General features: G+C 41.7%; 1 long non-coding RNA gene across 1 annotated transcript in view; it reads left to right on the forward strand.

Annotated features, from left to right (window-relative positions):
• The window catches only part of LOC125880596 (uncharacterized), a 71,162-nt gene extending 50,712 nt beyond the window's left edge, over positions 1-20,450 (forward strand). Inside the window, exons 2-3 of the long non-coding RNA XR_007448135.1 lie at positions 4,822-4,920; positions 20,405-20,450. This is a non-coding gene — a long non-coding RNA (uncharacterized LOC125880596). The remainder of the gene's footprint in view (positions 1-4,821; positions 4,921-20,404) is intronic.
• The last annotated feature ends 1,740 nt before the right edge of the window (positions 20,451-22,190 follow it).

Genomic DNA, 22,190 nt, shown 5'->3' on the forward strand with positions numbered 1-22,190 from the left:
GAAAGGTCCAGGAATTTATCTTTTTACCTGACTTATTAGCTTGGCCAGATCATCAGAATTTCATATGATGTGACTTAAGACTTGCTTGATCTTAGCAATGAGTTGACTTGCCTTGCTGACTTATTGCTAGGCCTCAACTTGACTTGCTTAATTCTCACTGCAGTAACTTGAGACTTGAAGATTAAGACCTGAGATCTGCTTATGACTTGCATGTGACTTACTCCCACCTTTGGTAAATTTATTCCTCTATAAAGTGAATAAGAGACAAAGTACGTGTTACTTGTAACAAAAAAGGTTTAAAAAAGTATATATAAATTAATATAGATACGAATTTCTTCAATGTATACACTTGTATGGAACTAATAACCAAAATTAACCCTAATATACACAGGTGCTGAATGTCAGTAGATGCATCTCAGTTATTAAAGTGGTTAAAAACTTGCCAATAGCCACTAATGTGCCGAAAAGGTACAAGGTTTCTGAATATTTGCAGTTGCATATGCAAGTATTTTGTTTACAAGCTTTGTTCATAATTGCCTGTTTCCTGACAGTTTAAGTTGGGTGTTAGATAGGAAGCTTGAGGCCAGTTATTACCCTTTTACACCTCTGTTAATCCCCAGGCACTGTCACCACCCAACTGTCCATCAGCACAACAAAAACAAAAAGAATGTCTCTGTGTTTCCCATAGAAGTTTACATTTTATATTTGCGCCCGCAAATACTATTTGAAAGATGCAGGATTGTCACACTAACTTGAGAAAACCCCATATGTGCTGAAGCTGAAATCAATTAGATGTAATAGGACATGAGGAAAATGTGATATAAAGAAACTAAGGAGCAATGATTTGATAACCTGGAGACTGATGATCGTGTTGTGGCAGCATCTGGTAACACTTTGTAATAATGGCTGCTAACCCAGGTTATCAGGCCTGCACGATGTGGATTACTTTTATCTTAGCGTTGGAATCTTGAACTTTCTGCTTTGTGAAAGCCTTAATTGTGGAAAACTCTGAGATTTTGCTTTTTGGTTTGGTCTGCCGGGGTAACACCCAGCTGTTGCAGAGATGTTAATATCTGGAGTGCGTCAGGAGCTTTTCTTGCCACTATTGCTGTTGTTTGTCTTCCCCCCCTGTGTAACATGGTGTGACTTTATGTGGTTGAGGTAATTCTTCAATGTGCTGTGCAGATGTACAGTAGATTTCATTACAGCACGTCTTGCTGTTTGTGTGAATACATTTTGTTTTGGCATGCGTCACTCCTCTGGTCATACATTTGTTAATGTTTACAATATGGTGATAGTTCATATGATCATAGACATGCAGAAAAAAAACTTTTGTAATGTGTTGTCTATGGAACAAGATTCTTAGTTAAAGAATTTACCATACTATTATATAGTTATTAAAGTTCATTTGAAATTTAAGAAGTATTAAATGCATAGAAGCAACCAAGCCTACAGCCATGCTAGAAGCTCTGTGACTTTGTACCTTGGTATAGTGATGAGGTGCTTGGTAATGTCAGCATGCTAACATGATCACAATAGCCGTGTTTCTGTAATTGTATTTTTATGAATATTATGAGGTATCACATTAGGAAAGTTGTGTTTAAACAGAGAAAAATTGAAAAGTGTTTGCATTGGCTCAAGGTGGTTTTTCTGTAAATCAGCATTGCAACCTCTGGGAAATGACTCTTTTTTCTTTCAGGATTTGATCCATTCGGTCCAATAGAATTTCCAAGATCGAGAAGAGCTGCATGAATAAATAATTGTATCCCCATTCAAGTTAGCGGAGCGCTTTATTGGAAGTTAGCTGCTCAGCTTGCTAAAATCTGTTGTGCGCCTGTTGTATTGGCCCAGTGATGCTGAAGATCTTGAGAATTTTATACCCAGGAAGTCAAATCTTTTGGGTTTCATGTACCACTGAGCAACTGTCATAGGAATGGACAGGGCCCTGCCTTGAATACTGTATCCAGTTGTCTTTATACATCCATGTTCCAGACAGCATGAAACATGGCCAATAGAAGCTGACATAAAATAACAATTTGTTGCCCAATTAAAACAATTTCCTGAAGAGCTGTCTACTTTTAAATGGTCAACACTTCTGTTTCCAGTTTGCAGCCTCTACTTCTTCTACTATGTTTGGTGGATTACAGCCATGCATAAATTGTGGCCTGTACAGGCAACTTCTGACCAAACGACACTAGTCTAGTAGCCTAGTTTATAAACTCCAAACCAGTTAGTGGACACCTGCCTAATTTGCATTTCTTTTTTGTGAAAGTTCACGTATGACTTGTTTAACGATTGAATGGACTGATTGACCATCACTACCCTCTCTAGACATTGAGAGCATGGCTAAAATAATGTAAGGTTTCTGCATATATGAGCATACAAAAAAGTGCAGATCTATATGTTGTTGTGGGTGTTCATTTTCATATTCAGTATACAGACTGTAGAGGCTGTGGTTACGCTGTCAGGCTCTATATGTAACCAGTGGGAGTTCCTGGGCCACTGTTGCCACCCAGACAGCTGCTGTGGAGCACCAGACCACCTGATGAGCACCTCAGCCTGATGAACACACCTGATGGCGCTCCCTGCGGCTCTGCTCTCCCGGGAGCCTCGCAGACGGCTGGAACGTCGGTTTTGGGAAACCGTCCAACAATAACACGGAAGTCAATGGAAACTGAGTTTGAAAGCAAAGCTCATAAAATCACCAATCGCACTTTTATGTTTGCTAACAGTCTGGTGCCACTGAGGAGGAGCCCCTTTAATGAGGCTTCGCTCAGTTATTCATAATGGAAGGCTCAGTAATAGAAAACTGCTGTGCATCAGTTTCACATTTTTGAATGATAGCCAAACCAGTGAAGCATAAAAACCTACAAGGTTGTTGCAATATAGCATGAAATTCAAGACCTGAGTGTTCCAAACCCAGTGCCTGGTCCTCCTCCAGAAAACTGGAATCCTCTCCAACTGGGATCAATGGCTAGCTTCATGGGACACTCCCAGTTCCTCTACCAACTCCTAATCTTCCTGAGAAACCAAGGTGGGACTCGTGGGTGAAAAGGTCACTGTCCCCCAGCATTCCTGGCTTGGCAGGGGGGCAAGGGTTGGGTTAAAATGGAGGGTAAGCAGGGGCATTGTATGTCCAGGGGAGGTAACTTAGTTGGGTTCGACCCTTCGGCTTTTGTTGATGGTTTTTGTTGTCATTGTTGGGTCGACTTAATACAGCATTCCTCCTGGCTCTGCAGTGAGTGTGTACTGGAGAAAGGTAGCAGTAAGGGGGAAAGACGACAAAACAGACAGGTTTTTAAATCTTACAGGAAACAATAGAAGGTGACCCCCAGAGCCATTTTTGGCCCTTGTGGCCTTCAGGGCCTTGAGCAGAAAACTGCATAACAATAACACTAAATAGGCTGAGAAAACGTGAGCGACCTGAGGAAAGTCACCTGAGGGAAGATTTGAATGAATACAGGGATAGATGCTAAAATGTGTAAGCACTGCCCACACGGGCCACCAAGCATCTAAATCAAGCAGCCAAAGTACATTTTTTAAGGCCCAACAGCCTTCAGAAAAGACAGTTTAACACAGCTTTAAACAGGCTTTCTTAATTTTGACACTTGAAAAGACATTCACATATGGTTTATTCTCTCACAGTCTTTTAGTACCGTCAGTTGTTTCTTGACTTTGTTATTATCATCTGTAGTTGATAGTGGTATAATAAAAACACCATTTCAATAAGGGCTGCACGATTAGTCAAATGATTATGTTGATGTTAACGCCATCAGCCAACAGTTCGCCGAAATCTGCTGCCCACCGGCTGCTAACAGCTAACTAGCTCTCCTCCCAGTGATAACAGCATGAAGATGTGGTCTGTTGTAGTCCCTTGATTTAGTTTGTCATTCCCTAAACAATAGTTAAACATACAAAACCCCTTTTTGTCCCAGAGGCTTCCTGGAGAAGATCTCTGTTTGTCTCAAACACATTGTCTGTCGTCACTGGGACGATGGGACACTGTTAGTCTCGAGCCCTGGCTGGCCGATGACAAGTACTGTTTGCTGTTTTTGTAGAATATTGAACTAAAAGGAGCAAATGAATCAGGATGTTTGTGTCTGCACTTGCCTGAGGAGGACTAAATGTACAAACCCGATATCCCATCAAGAAAGACTCTCACTGCAGCCTGTTCTATTTTGTTCTAAAAATGTTGGCGTGCAACCTGTTTTGCAGACAATAAACCAGGTGCAGACGTTTCATCAATGAGGAAATACAGTGTGTGCTGGACAGAGCAGTGAGTGAGCCCTGCCTACATTTAAGGGGCACCTAGACCTAGGGTCTAGGTACCATGTCTGAAGGGTAACTTTTGGTTCCAAAGATACCATACCGAAAGTGTTTGGTGGAAACTGGGCTTTTGTGGTCGCAAGGGCCCCCTACTGGTGATATCTGTTGGCCAAAGAGGAAACATTTGTGGCCCCAGGTCATTGGGCCATCGTTGATGTCAAACCCTATCTAAACAAAGCAAAACAAAATGTGAGACTCCAGATTAGTTATTTCACTCTGTTTACCTGTAATACTTAAGGAGACCATGTGCTGCTGATTTTTACTGTGATAAAGACTTCCCATAATTCAAGTTTTTCCACATCTTAACTGCCCACTTCCCATATTTCAGTTTATCTGCTCATCTTAAAGGCTTGGTTTGTCAGAATCCACCCTTCAAATGACCTACATCAAAACAAAAATTCATTAGTTTGCCTGAAGTGACTTAGCCAGAGCTAATGGGGTCAACCTCTGGTCAACCGAAGCTTCACCTACCTTCTTTGTCTTTCTTTTTTCCAGCTCTTGACGCAGTCTCCCAGGGCAGTTCACCTCAGACAGCTTTCCCATCGTTACAGGCCTGTCTCACTCCTCCTGGGCTGCTCTTAAAACAGATTACAGGTAAATTGGTTGTTTTACCCCGGGGCCTTCTGTCACTGAAATATGGATGTGTTTGAAGTGCTGGCCTCTACACAGCCAATGAAGAGGTTACATGTTTGGGTATGAGCAGGATCAGTCATTCTGCTGGCGTTATCACCACCAGTTCGTCATGTCTGCTAAAGCTCGGCTAAATTCCTCAGCCCAAGATTACTATCCTCAGGTCATTGCTTGCTCCTCAGTTTCTCTCACTGCCTTTTTTTAAAAGGCTTTCTGCGTAGCACAGCCACAAACAAATATGCTAGTGGTGGAATATGCATGGTTTTGGTTGGTTTTGTGGTTATGAATTAGGTAAGCTCTCAAAAGAGAAAGAGAAACAGTGCACTTACTCAGCTGCCTGCTGACCACAAGGCATATTTGTCTACACATGCAGATTTTAAGAAGTAGCCATGTCTGTTATCTGAAGTTCCACACTGAGAGACTTTCCTTTCTGCCTCATTCGAACAAGGAGACCTGCCAAAGCTCCATCCATCAGATAACCGTTTCAGTTTTTGGGTCAGGCACATAAGAGGAACATTTTGCTCGGAGCATTTTTTATGCAGTTGCCAGGCAGAGGTTTTTCAAGGCTGGCCCAGGGGAGCAGATTATGACTAATGAGGTCCAAGTTAACGTGACCAAGAGGAGGCAGCTGGCGAGCAACAGGCTCCGGTTTAAACCTTTATCGTGAGATCTCTCCGTGGGCCAGACTGAGGGACAAACCCACAGGAAGTACATCACTAACCGACGCCGGTCACGTCCGCCACAATGAGCTACAGTGACTTATAAGGAGATCTTGGAGAGGACGAGACATTTGGGTTAGCGCTGACTGGATTATTTAAAGGGGACCTATTATGCTCATTTTCAGGTTCATACTTGTATTTTGGGTTTCTATTAGAACTTGTTTACGTGCTTTAAAGGAATACTTTACCCGCAAAATGACCATTTGTATGTCAGTTACTCACCGCATGTTATGTTAAATTCGTGAAGACAACTTTGTTTTTCTTGCATGCCTTCACGTTGAACGCAGAATCCAAAAAAAGGCGAACATTCTTCATAAATTAACAGCAGCAAAACTAAGTCACTCTGTTTAAAAACTTTCAAACAACTCATGCAGCATAATCCAAGTCTCATTTATCCAGTCATATGATCAGTACTTCTCAAACACATGCATTTTTGCTTAAAACATTATGATTTAAAATATGTCCGGTCTCATCGTCTTCTACTACTACTACTACTTCTTCTTCCTCTTCTTCTTCTGTTAAATAACAAAGCATTTAAGGTGCATTACCGCTCCCTTTACAAGGCTGTGGGTGGTTTGATTTAGGGCTGGGTGATATGGCAAAAAATATTATCACAATAATTTTTCCCATATTGATTGATAACGATATTTATCACGATATATAATATAATTTGATAATGCTGCACATTTGAAAGTTAGCGAGATAATGTCTGACACCTGAAAAAACCAAATGATTTTCCAGAGAAATATTTCCTGCCTGGGCGCTCGTACCTGCAATCTTACACTTAAATTAATTTCTTGAAACCGTCTTTCTCCATGGTGCTTATGGGCAACACATCTTTGGCTAGAAAGTATGAGACTGCATCTATTATATCTCTGCTCCTTTTTGATCGCTTCTCATATGGGGTTATGGTGGTGAAAGAAGATATTATTGATTGCTGTTTTGGTTTAGCCCCACTAGCACTGCCCACAGCAGCAGAAGTGCTAGGCCGTTGAGCAACACTTGATGGTGGACTTACTGCAGTTTTGGTCCAGATTTCCATGCTCTCAGTGTAGTCGCTGGGATGCCACCTTTTCAGGTAATGGAAAAAATGTGTTGTGTTTTCCGTCCTGGTTGGCACGAGCTGACAACATATTTTGCAGACTGTCTTTGTCCGTGTGTCGTCACCTTCCAAATAGCCAAACCACTTCCAAATTATTAACGTTGTGCAACTTTATTCACAATTTCGTCCGTTTTTGAGGATAACGCCAGCTCTTCTTCGGCTTCACCACCACTTTCCTCCTCACTTCCACTCATTTTCCAATCTTATCATTATGTCTACGCTACTTTCAATTCCTCCTCACCTCAGCACAAACTCTGCAGTGACAAATGGGCGCGTAAAATGATGCCCACCCCCAACACTGCAGATTGACTGACAGCTCTGTTAACTTCTGCTGCATGATTTATCTTTGTCTATCCATATCGAGTAAAAATGACAATAGTTTATCATCGTCATCAACATACACTTTATTGCGATCCCGTTTCGACATCATTTCATCACTCAGTCGTAGCTAATACTAGCCAATCACAACACAGAGAGACAGAAAAAACAGTAAGACCTTGCAGTTGTGTCCTCGGAGCAGATAAAGTATAAAGTAATCCGTCACAAACTGATGTCAGCTTGTCTTGAAAGTAGAAAAAAAACTGTTGGAAACAGTTTATCTTTATGGCTGTCTTGCCTTATGAAAAGGATAGGACAGGATGAGCGTGAAAGGAAGAGAAGAGAGGAAGGGGACGACATGCAGCAAAGGGCCACAGCTTGGAATCAGACCCACAGCCACTGGGCTAAGGACATTGCCTTGGTACATGAGGTGCCCACTCTACGAGGTGAGCTACTGGATGCCTGAAACCTGAGGTTTTGCTTACAGGGATTACTTTTACATACATTTACCTCATTATTTGAAACTTTGGCCACCTTTAACATCTGACATTATAGCATTATATATATGACAGAAAATAAGAAAAAACATCGCAGGTCACCTTTAAAAGGTTATGTCAAGTACTTCAATCAGACTGTAAATCAGTGTTATGTCTCTCAGTGTGCCTAAAACTATAAGAGGTGCTATATGTGATTATGGCAGATGGTATTGTGGTTTCATTTACATCAACTGATGAGGTTACACACTGTATATGCAGAACATCTGTTCACTGGTTCCCCTGTGTCCCCAGTTTTGTTGTGGTGCTCATGTTTTTACAAGACTGTACAATACTCGCAAGGGACGATCAATAGACGATGCTTCATGTAGAAAAACCTATTCACTTTTGCATTTTATTAATGTTCATGATCAATTACAGATGTATGAAATTAATGAGAAAAAAGTTTTGAATTAAAAGTTCTCCATGTATTTCTTCAGTGTAATGTATAGAGAAGCTGGTGGAGGTTCCAAGTTTCTCCAGTATGAGGTTTGGTCCCATGCGAGCAGTTTTGTTTTCCCCTCCTGCTGCTTTATTGAAACCCCTGTTGTCATAGCTGACAAACAGAAATAAGTCATCAGTAATTGTTTTGTGGTTCTGGGGCTCAGGAATCAATTATTATGCCTCCCTAGAAATAATGTCCTTGGTTGATTTAAACACAAGCTCCCCCTTGGCAAGTCATCAGGGCTAATTGAGACCTGGGGAGCTCCACTGCAGGGCGATTGTCAAGTGTGTTGTGGTGCAGCACAGCCCCTGATGAATGTTTTTTCAATGAAGAAGATAATATAAATTTAGGCATTACTAAAGCTGTGAGTGTGCACAACACCAAAAAAGTCTCTAACCCCTAAAGTTGTCGATTAATACAAACTCCCAACTCAACCTCAGTTACCTGGCTCCCTCCTTGGGGCACAGGACAGCCATTCGCAGTTCCAGGGTGAGAGCAGCAGGTGTGGGAATAATCTGGGACCCACCCAGTTAGCCGGGGCCCCTATTCACACTCCGCCCTAAGCTGCCATCCATTGTGTCCTGGTGGCTGAAGAGGAGCAGAGGAACAGGACAATTATGACATTATGGCTGGGTGGTTGAGCAGCAAGTCCCAGCTGGTGAGAAACAGAAGGGAGGAATGGGCAACCAGAGAGCGACAGTTCCCACAGGAAAGCAATCCACCACATAGAGAGGCAATGTTTTGTCTTTATCAGGGGTTGTCTGTGAAGCTGGACCGCTCCGTCGGGAGGAGTAACGACAGTGATAAGATTTAATTCCAGGTCCCTAAGCAAAGGTGTATGATTTGATTCAGCTGAAGTCTTTTTTTTCAAAACACATGTTAACTGTAGAGTAAAATATTTGGTGGAATACACCTTTGAACAGTGGGATCTTATTTTATGGACAGTATACTAAAAGTGGGAATCTCTAGGTACTTCACTATTCCATTCCAATTCAGAGACGATTATAAATTTTTTTTTTTTTTTTTGATTTCCTGATTTGATTTGATTCATTTGACAATTTAAAACAACTATAGAAATGGTAATAAAAACAAAGATTGCACTCACTAAAAGGCAGAGGACAACGCAATAAAGTTAAATGAATAACTTCTTTCCATTGTGGCCCTCAAAGCATTGTATCGATGCATCTTGACACATTTTGATGCATCAAATTATTATTATTATTATTTATTTTATTTTTTTTTAAGATTTTTTTGGGGCATTTTTAGCCTTTATTTGATAGGACAGACAAGCATGAAAGGGGGGGAGAGAGAGGGAGTGACATGCAGCAAAGGGCCACAGGCTGGAGTCGAACCCGGGCCGCTGCGGCAACAGCCTTGTACATGGGGCGCCTGCTCTACCAGTAAGCCACCGATGCCCCGATGCATTAAAATTTTTGATTTCTTTACATGATTTATCTTTTTTAAAAACAGCATATATGTAATTATCAATACTTACAATAAACATGAATTTACTTATATTATTTTTTATCAATATAACAGTAGTAACAAATGAAGGAGAAACTCAAGAAGCACCCTAGCTTAGAATGTACACGATGAAAACACACAAAACACATGTAACCCCTGCTGTAGACAGTGTTGGGAGGGTTACTTTTAAAACATATTTCACTACAGAGTACAGAATACAGCCCTAAAATGTACTTTGTAACATATTCTATGTAAGTAACGTAACCTATTGTAAATACTTCAGATTACTTTTGGAGTAATTCAGAATCATCTTGCTGAGCTCATGAATTTAGGTCTTATATTTCCATGCCAGAAACACACAATAGTTTTCTGGCTGCGCATTTCCTTTGCCATTGTCATGTGGCAGGTGCACTGTACACACTTTTTAAAATCTGTTAATGCGAAATAAGCTAATTTTACACTGTGTGCTAACAGCACTTAAGCATCACTCTGTCAAAACGGAAGCCATTTAATATGCACTTCCCTTATATCGTGTAAACAAACCATGTAGGCTACCTTTCAGCTTGTTGCACGCATGCAGATGTTGCTGCATAAAAGATGGGCGAGTACTTGTGATCTTTCTATGTTTGCACTTTTTAAGTAGAAAACACATTTCATATTGTGATTATGAGTATGATATACAGTATAGCCAACAGCAAGTAGGTTGTTCTTAGCGATGGTCATTTAATGTTACCAGAAACTTTCTGCTTCCTTGCGATCTCCCTCCAGCCAGCTGCCACCATTTTAGGTTTTTGTAGTGACATGGGGAGGTGTTGTGTAGATAACTCCTAATTTCAACTTTACAAATCAGCCATTCCTCGTCCATTTTGGAGCTTAGAAAGTTAGCATCAGGGATGAATAGAAACAGAGCATCTGACAAAAGTGCAGCTCAAAACAAAAACACTGTCAGTCGCTGCCAGTTAAAACATTCCAATGCAAAATGCAAACTGACGCTCACTCACATGGCATTCAGTTATGACACCGTGTTAGAGTGAATAAAATGAAAACAAAATTTTTTCCTTTAGTAATCTATTTAATTACTCATATTTTGTATTTTACATAAGTATCTTAGTTACCTGTATTCTTTTACTCCCCAACCCTGATTATATACAATTATTAACTATCACAGGTTATATCCAACTCACTGTCTCTGTGATCTGATGGTGTGTTTTTACTGAACCGTATCTTCTATAACTTATTTTTGCAGAAGCAAGTAGCAGCACTGTAGAAAATGCTAGTTGTTCCTCCTGACATGTGAGCCAGTCAGAGCTCATGTAGCATATAGAAAAGGTCAATTTAGCTGGTAGGTTTGACTTCTGTCAACTGAAGCAAAACAAGTCAGTGACATGACAAGTCAAAACAAATGGTTATTGGTAGACTGACCAACCTGGCCGTGAGCCGAGTCTATGGTAGGACTTGAACATAAACACCATAATGTGACTTTGACAGACTTCTGTTTCAATTAATCTCAACTTTTTATACTGATGGAGCACTAAACATGAAATACAGCTGATGGAAATATCATTAGTTATGCAGGTATTTGGACCTGAACCAAGGTATTGGACATATTTAAAATCTAAGCTAATGATGGCACCAGATAAAAAGTCAGGGTTGCATTAAAGTTATTATAAATGTGTACTAAAATTCATTTTTGTGTGGCAATATCGTATAATCACACAGCGCCAAGTATCTTTTTTTTTTTATTATATTAATTATTAATATGACAAATACAAATTAGACTTTTCATAGCCTACCAGAATAATGTAGTCAGTTGCTATTTCAGTTCACTGGATACAGTTTTCTGCCGCAAATAGCTTAAGTGAGATGAACAGACTGAAAACTTATTAGATGAAACAGATATGGACAAAATTTTCCTTTGGGGACATAATTAATACAGTTGAAAAAGGTAATAATCGCAATATATCACAGTATATCATAATAATATTGAAGTGAGAGAGGTCAGAATTGTGATATCATGATGATGATATCAACATCATAATTGAATATCGTGATAATATCGTATCTTCAATTCTCTGGTGATTCCCACCCTAATAGGTGATCTTCCAAAGACCAGTTCTAGGAGGTTATCTGGGAACCTTTTAGTTGTGCTGATTAAATATTATCATAGTTTGATATTTAATGTATACAGTCCTGTTTTTTAATTTCAAATATGACATCTGCTCCTCCAACTTCTAAGCAGCATTCCTGTTTAGTTCCACTCCGTCCAGGTGTTTGTGTCTCTCGCGTCATTGCCTCATCCACTAAACCCCGACCACTTTGACATCAAAGCGGAGGTGTGTTGTTCCCTCTCCACACTGAGGAGAATGTCATGGGAGAATGACCCTGCGAGAGGCTGGTGCAGCCTCAGGACGATGTGGAGCCACCTGAGAGGAGCGGTCAGTGCATTCCTCTGTGTCTCTGCGCTGTAAAGGCTGAGTGGCCTGATGCTTGGACGGTCACATGTCTGAGAGAGAACTCGTTTGACCGTCATGTCAGAGCTATAGACCTTGACTGGGTGTGTGACACTGTAGTAAGCAGCTGGTGGTATGTCATAAGAACAAAATTGTTGTCTTAAGTCAACTAGTGAAAAGTTAGTTAGACGATTTGGGAAACAAGACTCTTGACTCTCTTGCCTAGAGTTAGATGAGAAGTTTAGACATCATGCAGTAACATTGCTGAAATTTCTCCTGTACTTTCTCTTAATATTCTGTGTAGAGGAAAAACACGAGAAGTCAACTCCAGTTGCACCAAATGTTCTTAACCATCCAAATCTGCTCTTGCCCAGGTGTGTTTAATGGTTATCCCACTTGATCGTAAATTGGAGGCTCATGACCAATTATTTATTTGCATAGGTAACGCCCCTTACAAACTATATAAGGGCAGGTGTTGTGCAGTGTGTAAATACTCTGGCACATGCCCAAGTATTGTAGAGAAGTTGCCCCAAAAAAAAAAGAAGAAGAAGAATGTCAGCAGTGATGAAATTGACGTGCTATTAGATAAATGTAAACAGTAAACATGAATTTTCAGAACATCAGTACTGGCATTACAGTAGAATCAAAAACCCAGCAATGATGCTGCAAATGCAGCCCAGTCATCAGAAAAAAAATGTTAGCATTGTATGTTTCTGTAAACCATGAACTTTTTTTCATTGGCACATTCCAAACACATCATATTAATGTTTCTTAAGTGATGTAGAATCGGAGCTGAGTTTGGATGGATCTGTTAACCAAAACATTGATGTTTCCAGTTGGGATTGTGCCCCCAAATCTGGGTATTTATAGGCTGAAACATGATCTTTTCCTAACTACAGTCAATTGGTTTTTGTGTCTAAACCTAACCACATGTTAACCACAGCGTTGACCAAATGTACAGTTTAAATGTATCCGCTACATAATGTTGTGCAACTGTAAGGTTTGCACTATCATACGTCAACATTTTTTCTGCCGATTGGGTTGGTAAATATTGTGACAGCAGAGGGCCAAAGCATCTAAGAGCAGTTTGTAAGTAATTCAGATGCTGACAGAAAGCAATATCATGCAATCATTTATAGTCTGAAGTGGGATCAATGGACCAATAATATTTCTTTACCCCACAAGTTGAACAATCCATTCATTATAACTATTAACATATATATATACACATACAATAAACTCATTTTGATTATATGTAGTATATGTGTTATTTTATGTACTTTAAATTTAAAACTTTTTTCCTTATGAGAAGAACAAAAATGAGAAAACAATGAATCCCAGATATCAGTGGTTGCTAACAAAATAAGGACAAATTGTGTATACAAACAAAAATAAGAGTAAATTTGTTCATTACAGCTACATTACAGAAACTCTTGGTCTGCACCCTGTTGCCCAGACTCCAGGACGTAACTGGTCCCGACCAAGAAATAGCCTGGCACATAACTAACTTTAAAACTGCGATTTGTCATTTTTACACTTGAGTTCTTGAACAGAACAAACAAACAAGACATAATGTGTTGATTAGTGAGCTTCGGAGGTGCTGGTAAGACCAATTTCGTCACCTTTGGATGGAGCCAGGCTAGCTGTTTCCCCCTGATTCCAGTATTTGTGCTAAGCTGAGATAGCTGGTTGTAGCTTCATAATTTAGCAAACAGCCATAATGTGGTATCAATCTTCTCATCTAACTCACGGCAAGTGAGTGACTAAGCGTATTTCCCAAAATGTCTTTCTTTTCCTTCAAACCTTAGTGAGAATGCTCCAGCCGTTATGCTGTTATGGCATACTGCATTGCTTTAGTTTTTTTTTTGTTTGTTTTTTAAGATATTTTTTGGGGGGCATTTTTTGCCTTTAATCGACAGGACAGTGAAGCGTGAAGGGGGGAGAGAGAGAGGGAGAGACATGCAGCAAGGGACTCGAACCCAGGCCGCTGCGGCAGCAGCCTTGTACATGGAGCGCCTGCTCTACCACTAAGCCACCGACGCCCCTGCTTTAGTTTTTAAAGAAGCAGTGGGACTCCAGTGATGTGTTTTGGGTGGACTTTCTGCTCATTAAATTTTAATTGAGTCAGCTACAGCTGCTGTCACTATCTTATTCTTTGTTTGTGTATTCAGACTGCTAAGTTATACAGTCCTCTGTTGCTTCTTCCAGGAACATCACATCACTGTATAATGTCTTTTGAGTTTTTCTCATTGAATACATGGACCCACCTCTTCAACAACAAGCTTGCTGAAGCCGCAACAAGCTTTTTCATCAACAAGGGCATCTAATATTACATTTTTTGATGGCTTTACCTTTAATATAATGTCAACAAATTCAAATTGAAATGCATGATCAAAGCTATTAGTCTTGATGTTGACTGCAATAACAAACCTTTCCCATAGTCATATATGTCAGGACAGTCACTCCAAGTCCTTTCTTTAGGGGTCATTGTGTCTGCCCTCTGCTCTGTCCAGTTGCATACCTGAACCGACGCTGTAAGTAATAAAGTAGGACCTCCTTTGATCTGATGTCCCACCCAGAGGCTTCTCCCTCCGAGCAGACAATACTCTAATTCATTACTGGACCTGCCTCTTCAAAGCTCAGCCACTCTTCACTGGGAAACTCTAAACTTAGGCCCCAGACAGGCTCTTTTAAACACCCACTCACCCCCTGGGCACTGAGGTGGTGGCTGGATGAGTCCACATAAGTCACGGTAGCCTGCACATATCCCCTCCTTAGCCCCGCAGCACCACACCTATCCCCCTCAGGTGACAGGTGGATTATTGGGCATTGGTATTTCTGCATTTTTCTGCCCAGTTACAAGCACACCCGTTGACTGCGGGAAAACGTCACAGAAGAGCTGCAGAAGGATTTTTTTGTTCCTGTAAGATGGCAACTGTCACACTCTGCCCAAAATGGTTTAAAAAAGGAAGAGACCTTTTATGAGATGACATGATAAAAATCAAAGTAACTTCTTAGCATCCCCTGTCCTTTTATCACGTGTGTTCAAAGCATCACTTTACACTGGGATGTGTTTGTTGTTGCAGTGTAATCCCTTGTTATGGCCTCAGATGGGCTGAATGGCTTGTTGGGCACTCAGGAGACCATTGAGCCACTTGACTTACACAGGCTGGTTTGGCTTGTTTAACTTTGGAGATCTGTTGATCTGCTGTTCTGTGGCAAAATTCAGTTTTCCCATGATTTGTGTGTCTGTGTTGTTGTAGAGATTCAGAGTGTGGGTATTATTATGAAGCCCTCTAAGACTGTTAGGCCTTCACGTATAAACACAGCTTGGCTTGACTAAACATGTTTTAAAGTATTTTAGTTGTGTTCAAAATACAGGGATAAACGTTGTGAAGGAACACACACCATTACTGAAGTCACCATATGAGCAGCCATGTTAGGGATGTCAGCAGTTAACTGTTGAGAAAGCAGCTATGCATGTCAATCGAAAGGTTAATTTTGTTACCCTCCACTGTACTGCACTGTGTACCACCAAGGTCTGGTGGGAGACAGCTGGCTAGCTGTATTAATTTGTGTAATATGGACTGGAGGATGGCCACCATATTTCTGCGGCAACATCATCCTGTCACCAGTAATCGTGAATGAGCGGCACCACCAGCTAGCTGCCACCTGATTTGACTGGTGCACAGTGCAGAGTAACTAAGGCTAACATTAGCTAGCCAGTGACGATCAGAGGGTGGGAAGTGGGTACTATGACTGTTTCTCAATACCAAGTACGCCAAGTTTGGCCTTGCGCACGTGGGAGTTCGGACTTGGCAAGTTCGACTCCGGAGTACAAACTCCCAAGGACGGCTGCCATTGCCGCTAGTCTGTGAGAAATGCATTCAGGGATACCTGGCTGTCAAAAGTCCACACAAGTCACCTCCCGATGCATCCCCAATGGAACAGGCAGAGCAAATTCACATCCGGGCATTTGGACTGTACTTGACTGGATGCGGACTTGGAATTGGAACAGTACTTGGGTTGCGACTGATGATGTTTCACAAGTCTGCAAGAACACAAGTACAGGCAAGAATGCAGATTGAGAAACGCCTTATGTTTTTCGCATGTTAATGCAGCCAGGCGGCTGTCTGTTAAGTAAAACCAACAGAAAATAAAAAAAGGAATGACATTTACATCACATTCATTAAAATTTCACCACCTCTAAATGGATAGCGTTTTGAAATGTGTCGCTAAAGCTCACTGCGTCAGTTGAGCACCAGGCTAAAAGGAAAGGCCTCTTGTATTTCACATTATTTTTTGTCCTTAAAAATAACTTGTTATTTACCAGTTTATGGATGTCGGGCTATCCAAAGCAAAATTATCCAAACCTGACATCACTAAGCTCTTTGCTCTTACATAATTCGATATGCTGAAGAGCAGTTCTCCCCTTGGGTGGTAAGAAGTTGAAAACCTGCACATCTCAGCATCTCATTTTCCCCTCTCTCTCTGTCTCTTTCTCTCTGACCCTGTTTACCCACTGCTTGCCAAGTCTGATGTCAGCCTGCTGCACACAGGGTCCCTGAGTGAGTGTACAGTTTCTGTTTTGACACCCGTTCCTAATTACACATGTAAATGATTGATCACCTGGACTTGGCAGGGGCAGCGGAGATGGAAGTCCTTGTTACACGATGGCTCTGCGATTATGTCCAAGTTCAGGACGGTTTCTGCTGCCGGGAACAGTGGAAACAGATACCTGCGATGGCCCGAAAGCTGGGAGATTAAGTTCTGAGCCCCCGCCATTTGGACCAAAGACTCATCCTATTAGCAGTCCTTGAGGAGCGAGTTGCACAGGTGCGGCTAGATATCTATGGCTCTTTGTTTGGTCTAATCCCACACAACTTAAACCAAGGCTCACTGCCCGCACCTTCAAACCGGCTCTGTGACACCTGAGGGGACTGGCCGCTGAAAGCAGAACTCAGCTACTTTTGTGAAATGTGATTTGGCTAATTGATTTTGGAGTGGCCAGCCTGGAGTGCCTGGGGAGAGAAAGAGGCGCAGGGATGGACTGTGATGGAAGCCGAGGGTGCTTCCTTTTTATGCAGAGCAATACAGGCGGTGAAATGAACCTGCTCCTGCTGCTAGAGTTCTTTCCTCCCAGGTACAAAATGATGCTGAATGCAAGATACAGGCATCTTAGCTCAAATTGTTGAGAAAATAAACAGTGACCTGAAGCCAGAGACCGTGTAATGCTTTTACAGATGGGGTGAGAACTTTCCCTGTTCTGCCCGGCAACAGCTGTTGGTCTTTCTGTGCTTTGACTCAGGTATGGAGCCAATCTGAGGGCCAGGAGGGTTTTAACCCCAATCTTCTCTTCTCTCGTCTCGCAGCCTGGCACACATGGGCTGTGCAGCTGCACTTCCCATTGATCTACTGGGCTGCCTGGATGGCTGGCTGGAGGGAGATAGATTGGAGGGGAAATGGCTTAATTGTCCTCACTCTCACTGCTGGAATGCAAATAGCCCTCCACCACTGGCCTCTACTGTGGGGAGAGCCCCACTTTGAGAAACCAGCGTCCTGTTTATCGTGGGTAAGAGTTTAAAAAAAAGAAGTACATGTGATAAAGCACATGGAATCACCTGTTTTCTATATTTTTGCGATCATCGTATCAGATGGGTAATTTCATCATTTTAGATTTTACATTACCTCTCATTGTCCAATAAAGACGAGCCTCACAGGGCGCCTTTACCATTCGTCAGCCAGAGGTCAAACAGATAGACAGGTGAAGGGTCATGATTCATGTAGAGAAGGCAGGAGATGAAAGAGTTAAAACTCTGAGGCGTATGTATCCTGTCTGACTTTGATCTCCGCCTCAGGTAGCTCTTTCATAGCCACCAATCTTGGCCAGGAGCTGATGGGAGGCTGCTCCCTTTGAGAGCGGGCTTGCTCAGACTGAGTCCGTCTCCTCGCCTTGACAGAGTGCTGGCATGACACGACAGACATCCACACAAAGTCCACAACAAATCCTCAAAGGTGTTTCTCTTGTTTGCCCACTCTACCGATTTCATCAATTCTGTTTTTATTTTTATTTTTTTCAATTATCAAAAGAAGGAGGCGATGTGGGGCAAGAATGCAGGCGGGGAGGGAGGCCGGGAGGGCGTGTTTTTGGTGAGGTTCAAAGATGATATGAGCAAGTCTCTCAGGCTTTGATGTTTCTTGGCAGGCTTCAGACAGCAACTGACAATCTGATGATCTGGGAGCACAGGCCCTTTTTAAATCCCCGACACAGCCTGGCCCCAGTCGTCTCGCCCTCCAGTGACAAACGGTTTAATATGACAAGGTTAAACACCTGAAGCACTGCAGCAAAATGGTCAGGACGAAGCCGAGGTCAGAGGAGCAAACTTGAAACGCTGCGCGGCTTAGTAGTTTACTATGACTGTTCACTTATTCATGCTTGTTTTACAGGTCTCCTCTACCTTTGCAAATGTATTCTTCAGAAAGAAAATGTCAAAATGATGGTGTTAATTAAAACTGTAATTAAAGCTGCCATGAGTAATAGTTTTTATATTAATGTATCACATGACTACCTGCATGTGAACGGTGTTGCTTTTAATGAAAAAACCTGTTGAGAATATTTACCTGGCTTTTCAGGTTTTCAGAGATTTCCTGTCTGAGGAAACAAGTATTTGTTTTGGTTTTCTGTCCACTGACTTTACTGTTTTGGTTCAGTCTCACTTCTCTCATCTGCGATTAGACCCATGCAGGAAGCTGTTTTCAGTGTAAAAGCTCCAAAAAAAGCCAATGTGTGCTTCATGCTCAGCATTAAACAGCAAAGAAGCAAAGTCAGCAACTAGCATGAAAACAGTGAAACATTTAGCAGCTAATGAGCCAGATGTTTCTCCCAGGAGATGGTGGAGACCAAACACAGAGCTACAAGACAATGAATATTGGACTGAACATTCATCAGATTTTCAGAGATTTACTGCCTCTTTTGAGTCTCTGTTTTTGTTTTCTGTCTTCTAACTTTACTATTTTGGTTCAGTCTCACTTTTCCCATTTGCATTTAGACACATACAGGAAGCTGTTTTCAGTTTAAAAGCTCCAAAAAAAGCCAATGTGTGCTTCATGCTCAGCACCAAACAGCAAAGAGGCAAAGTTAGCAACTAACATGAAAACACAGTGGAACATTTAGCAGCTAACAAGCCAGATACTTATCTCAGGAGATGGTGGAGACCAAAAACAGAGCTACGAGACAATGATAATTGGACCGAACATTCATCAGGTGGACTTTTAATGAACACGCAATGTTGCTCGGAAACTGCTGGATGTGATTTATAGCTAACTGTGTTAGCTAACAACTTCACCATATCAATTCAAAGGTGATAATGTGTCGGGGTTGTGTTCATGGCTTGTTTCTGCTGCCCACAAGTGGCCAAATAAATCAGTTGTCATGGCGTTAAATATTTTCTTAACCATCTCCTTACTTTACCACCTAAAAATTTGTTTAAACACATTTCATTATTTGGAGCAAACTCTTTAAATTTGTTTTTAATTATATTTTCAGCTTTGAAATAACATTTAATTTGTTTAGGAATTATGGAGAAATGTTAAGTAAAAAAGGAGGCTAACCTTACACAGGCTTTGATTAAATGTTATAGTAAAGTAAATTTTCATTATGTTTGCTTTGTCACTGTCAACTTCCACCTTTCCATTGTTTTCTTACATGAGGATACAGTGTTAACATTATTATGTATATTTGTTTTTTAGGACAGAATACTTAGGGTTTCACATCAATGGATTATCTTTTTAAAAAGTTCTAAGTAGATTGTATTAAAGATATCTGTAAATATTAAAAAAACAAGGGAAACCCCAGGGAACAGTCCATGAACTTGTCCAGATTTTCACTTTTGATATTTTTCTGCTTTCTCCAGAAAACCTCCAGCAATCTGTGACTCTCTTTCTAAAAATGTGCACTGACTAAAGAGTTTTCACATGTAACGTATTCCCACGCTGCATGATGTAAAAAAACAAAACAAAAACAAATGATACCTACAGCAGTCACATATCTTAACATCAGTTTGCCAAGTTTTTCTCTGAGAGATGCTGTCATTTGATCGGCAGTGTGTTACAGGCTGGGTGCTGTAGGGCTATTGTGTCCCATTGTAGGTCACAATGGAACTTAACACTTGACAGAGCCAGGGCTTGTTGTCAGGAGCTGAACTTGATCCTGTCAAGTTGTTCCCATTGAAGAGCTATAAAGAAAGGGCTTTGACCTTGCGGCTGTGCGAGCTCTGTATCAGGCCAAATATTAATTCTCTATTCAAAGGATATTCATGTGTAATAGAGGAGCTGCTGTAGGTATCTGTGCTTCACTGGAAACTTGTTGTGACACGTAGGTCACATGTTTCTAAGATTCTCATCCTTTCTGATGTCAGGTAAGAGGATTGCGTCACTTAACCTGGCAAGGCTGCCCAGATGACCCGTACTGCTGCCTAGACAGATGTCCCATCCTCTGGGGGCTTTTCATCCCCGTCACCTCTGGCATTTTCAAACTGACGCTTGCCTCACACACTGTTGCCCTGCAGGACCACAAAAGGGGGCTTCACGTTACCCAGAGGGGCAGGTAACTTCAGATGGATAATCCTTGGACCTGGTAAACCGGTCTTTTAACAAGACCTACTGTCTAAACCTGGCAACCCTGAGCTGTGTGTCATTGTGTGTTGATTGGGTGTGCATGTGTGACTCCCCTGGGCAAATTATTGTCCGGTATGTTCAGTATTTCCACCTCCGTCTGTCAGCTCCCAAGGGAGAGGGAAAACCAAAAAAAAAAACTATAAATGTTCTTTTCTTGATTTTTTTTTTTTTTCTTGTCCAAACAGCTTGTTAAAGCTATGGGCCTTTCTGGCTTTTCAGGCATTGTGAGTCTTTTTTGGGGAGATTTATGGCTTGAAAACACTGTCTGTGCATTCTTCATACTTTATTTCCCTCACAAACGGTCTGAGTAGCTGTCCTTTGAAATCCTGCAGGAATGTAACGTCAGATGCCTCCTCAGATGCTTGTAAAGAGACAGTTAACCAACCGAGCAGCCCTGGCAGCTTGTGATGCCACTCCCCCAGCTGTTTTGACCTCATGTGAACTCATATGCCATCTCAGCCACCAGGCCTGGCAGGATCCTCGCGCAGAGACAGCCGTCTTCTCTCTCTGCCACTCATGGAGCCGCTGCCACCCTCTTGTTGCCCCACTGAATCATGCCAGCTTCCAAGCTTTTGTTTTTCTACCCGCCTCCCCCCCTTGGTACTGGGGGCAAGATTTACAGTGGAAAAATATACTATATTTTTCCCCCCATGTTGAGGTGGTGAGTCTGGAATGTGTGTTTGGGCAAGATTTTTGTGAGGAGTGTGAAAAAACAACAGAGCTGTAAACACCAAGGGTAGACCCAGACTGGCTTCTTTGTTCCAGATGTGGAACAGGCACACACTATTAGTGCAGCTCCAGCCAAGAGCACTGGGCTGGAACCCAACGCACTGCCACTACTGTCCCACTGGCTGTCCATCAGCTGGGCTCTGCCTGCATCTGTGTGGACAGGTTACTGCATGATTCTGCATGTGTGTGTGTGCCAGCGCGGTAAATGCGCGCTGGAGCCGCAACCAGACTGCTGAGGAAAGTTAGAAAAAAAAATCACCAATGTGTAATTTAGACGTATGACCGCCGCTCTCTCTACAAATGAAGGCGTTTAAATCAGATGCCCCGCGTGACACCGGGCTCAGGTTGCAGCAGAGTGGCTTATATGCGTATTACGCGTAAAGGATTCCAGACGAGGCCCCCATATTCAACCAATCAATTAAAAGTTTAAGTCGAACAGTCAGCGGCAGTGGGCGATGCTGCTGTCATCCGCTGTCTGGGAACAATTATGCCCAATGATGAATTCAAAGCTCGAGCCCCAAGACCAGACACACTCCGCCATTTCCCACGCAATAGCGCTCACTTTTTTTTTATAGCAGGTTAATTGATTGTGTTCTTTTTATTTGTTTTTATCATTTATCTAATTCGCGCGCGCCCGATCTAATTGTCTCTTCTTTTTAATTGTGCCAAAATGATGGCAAATGCCTTATTAATTAAGTTGCTTTTGTTTTTGCTTTTAAATCGACTTAATTTGCCGGTAAAATCTGCGCTTTGAGGGTTTTACAAAACAATGCAGGTGAACGGTGAATGTACATGCGT

Source organism: Epinephelus fuscoguttatus, linkage group LG20 (assembly GCF_011397635.1).
Source record: "Epinephelus fuscoguttatus linkage group LG20, E.fuscoguttatus.final_Chr_v1".
NCBI classification, from domain to species: Eukaryota; Metazoa; Chordata; class Actinopteri; order Perciformes; family Serranidae; genus Epinephelus; species Epinephelus fuscoguttatus.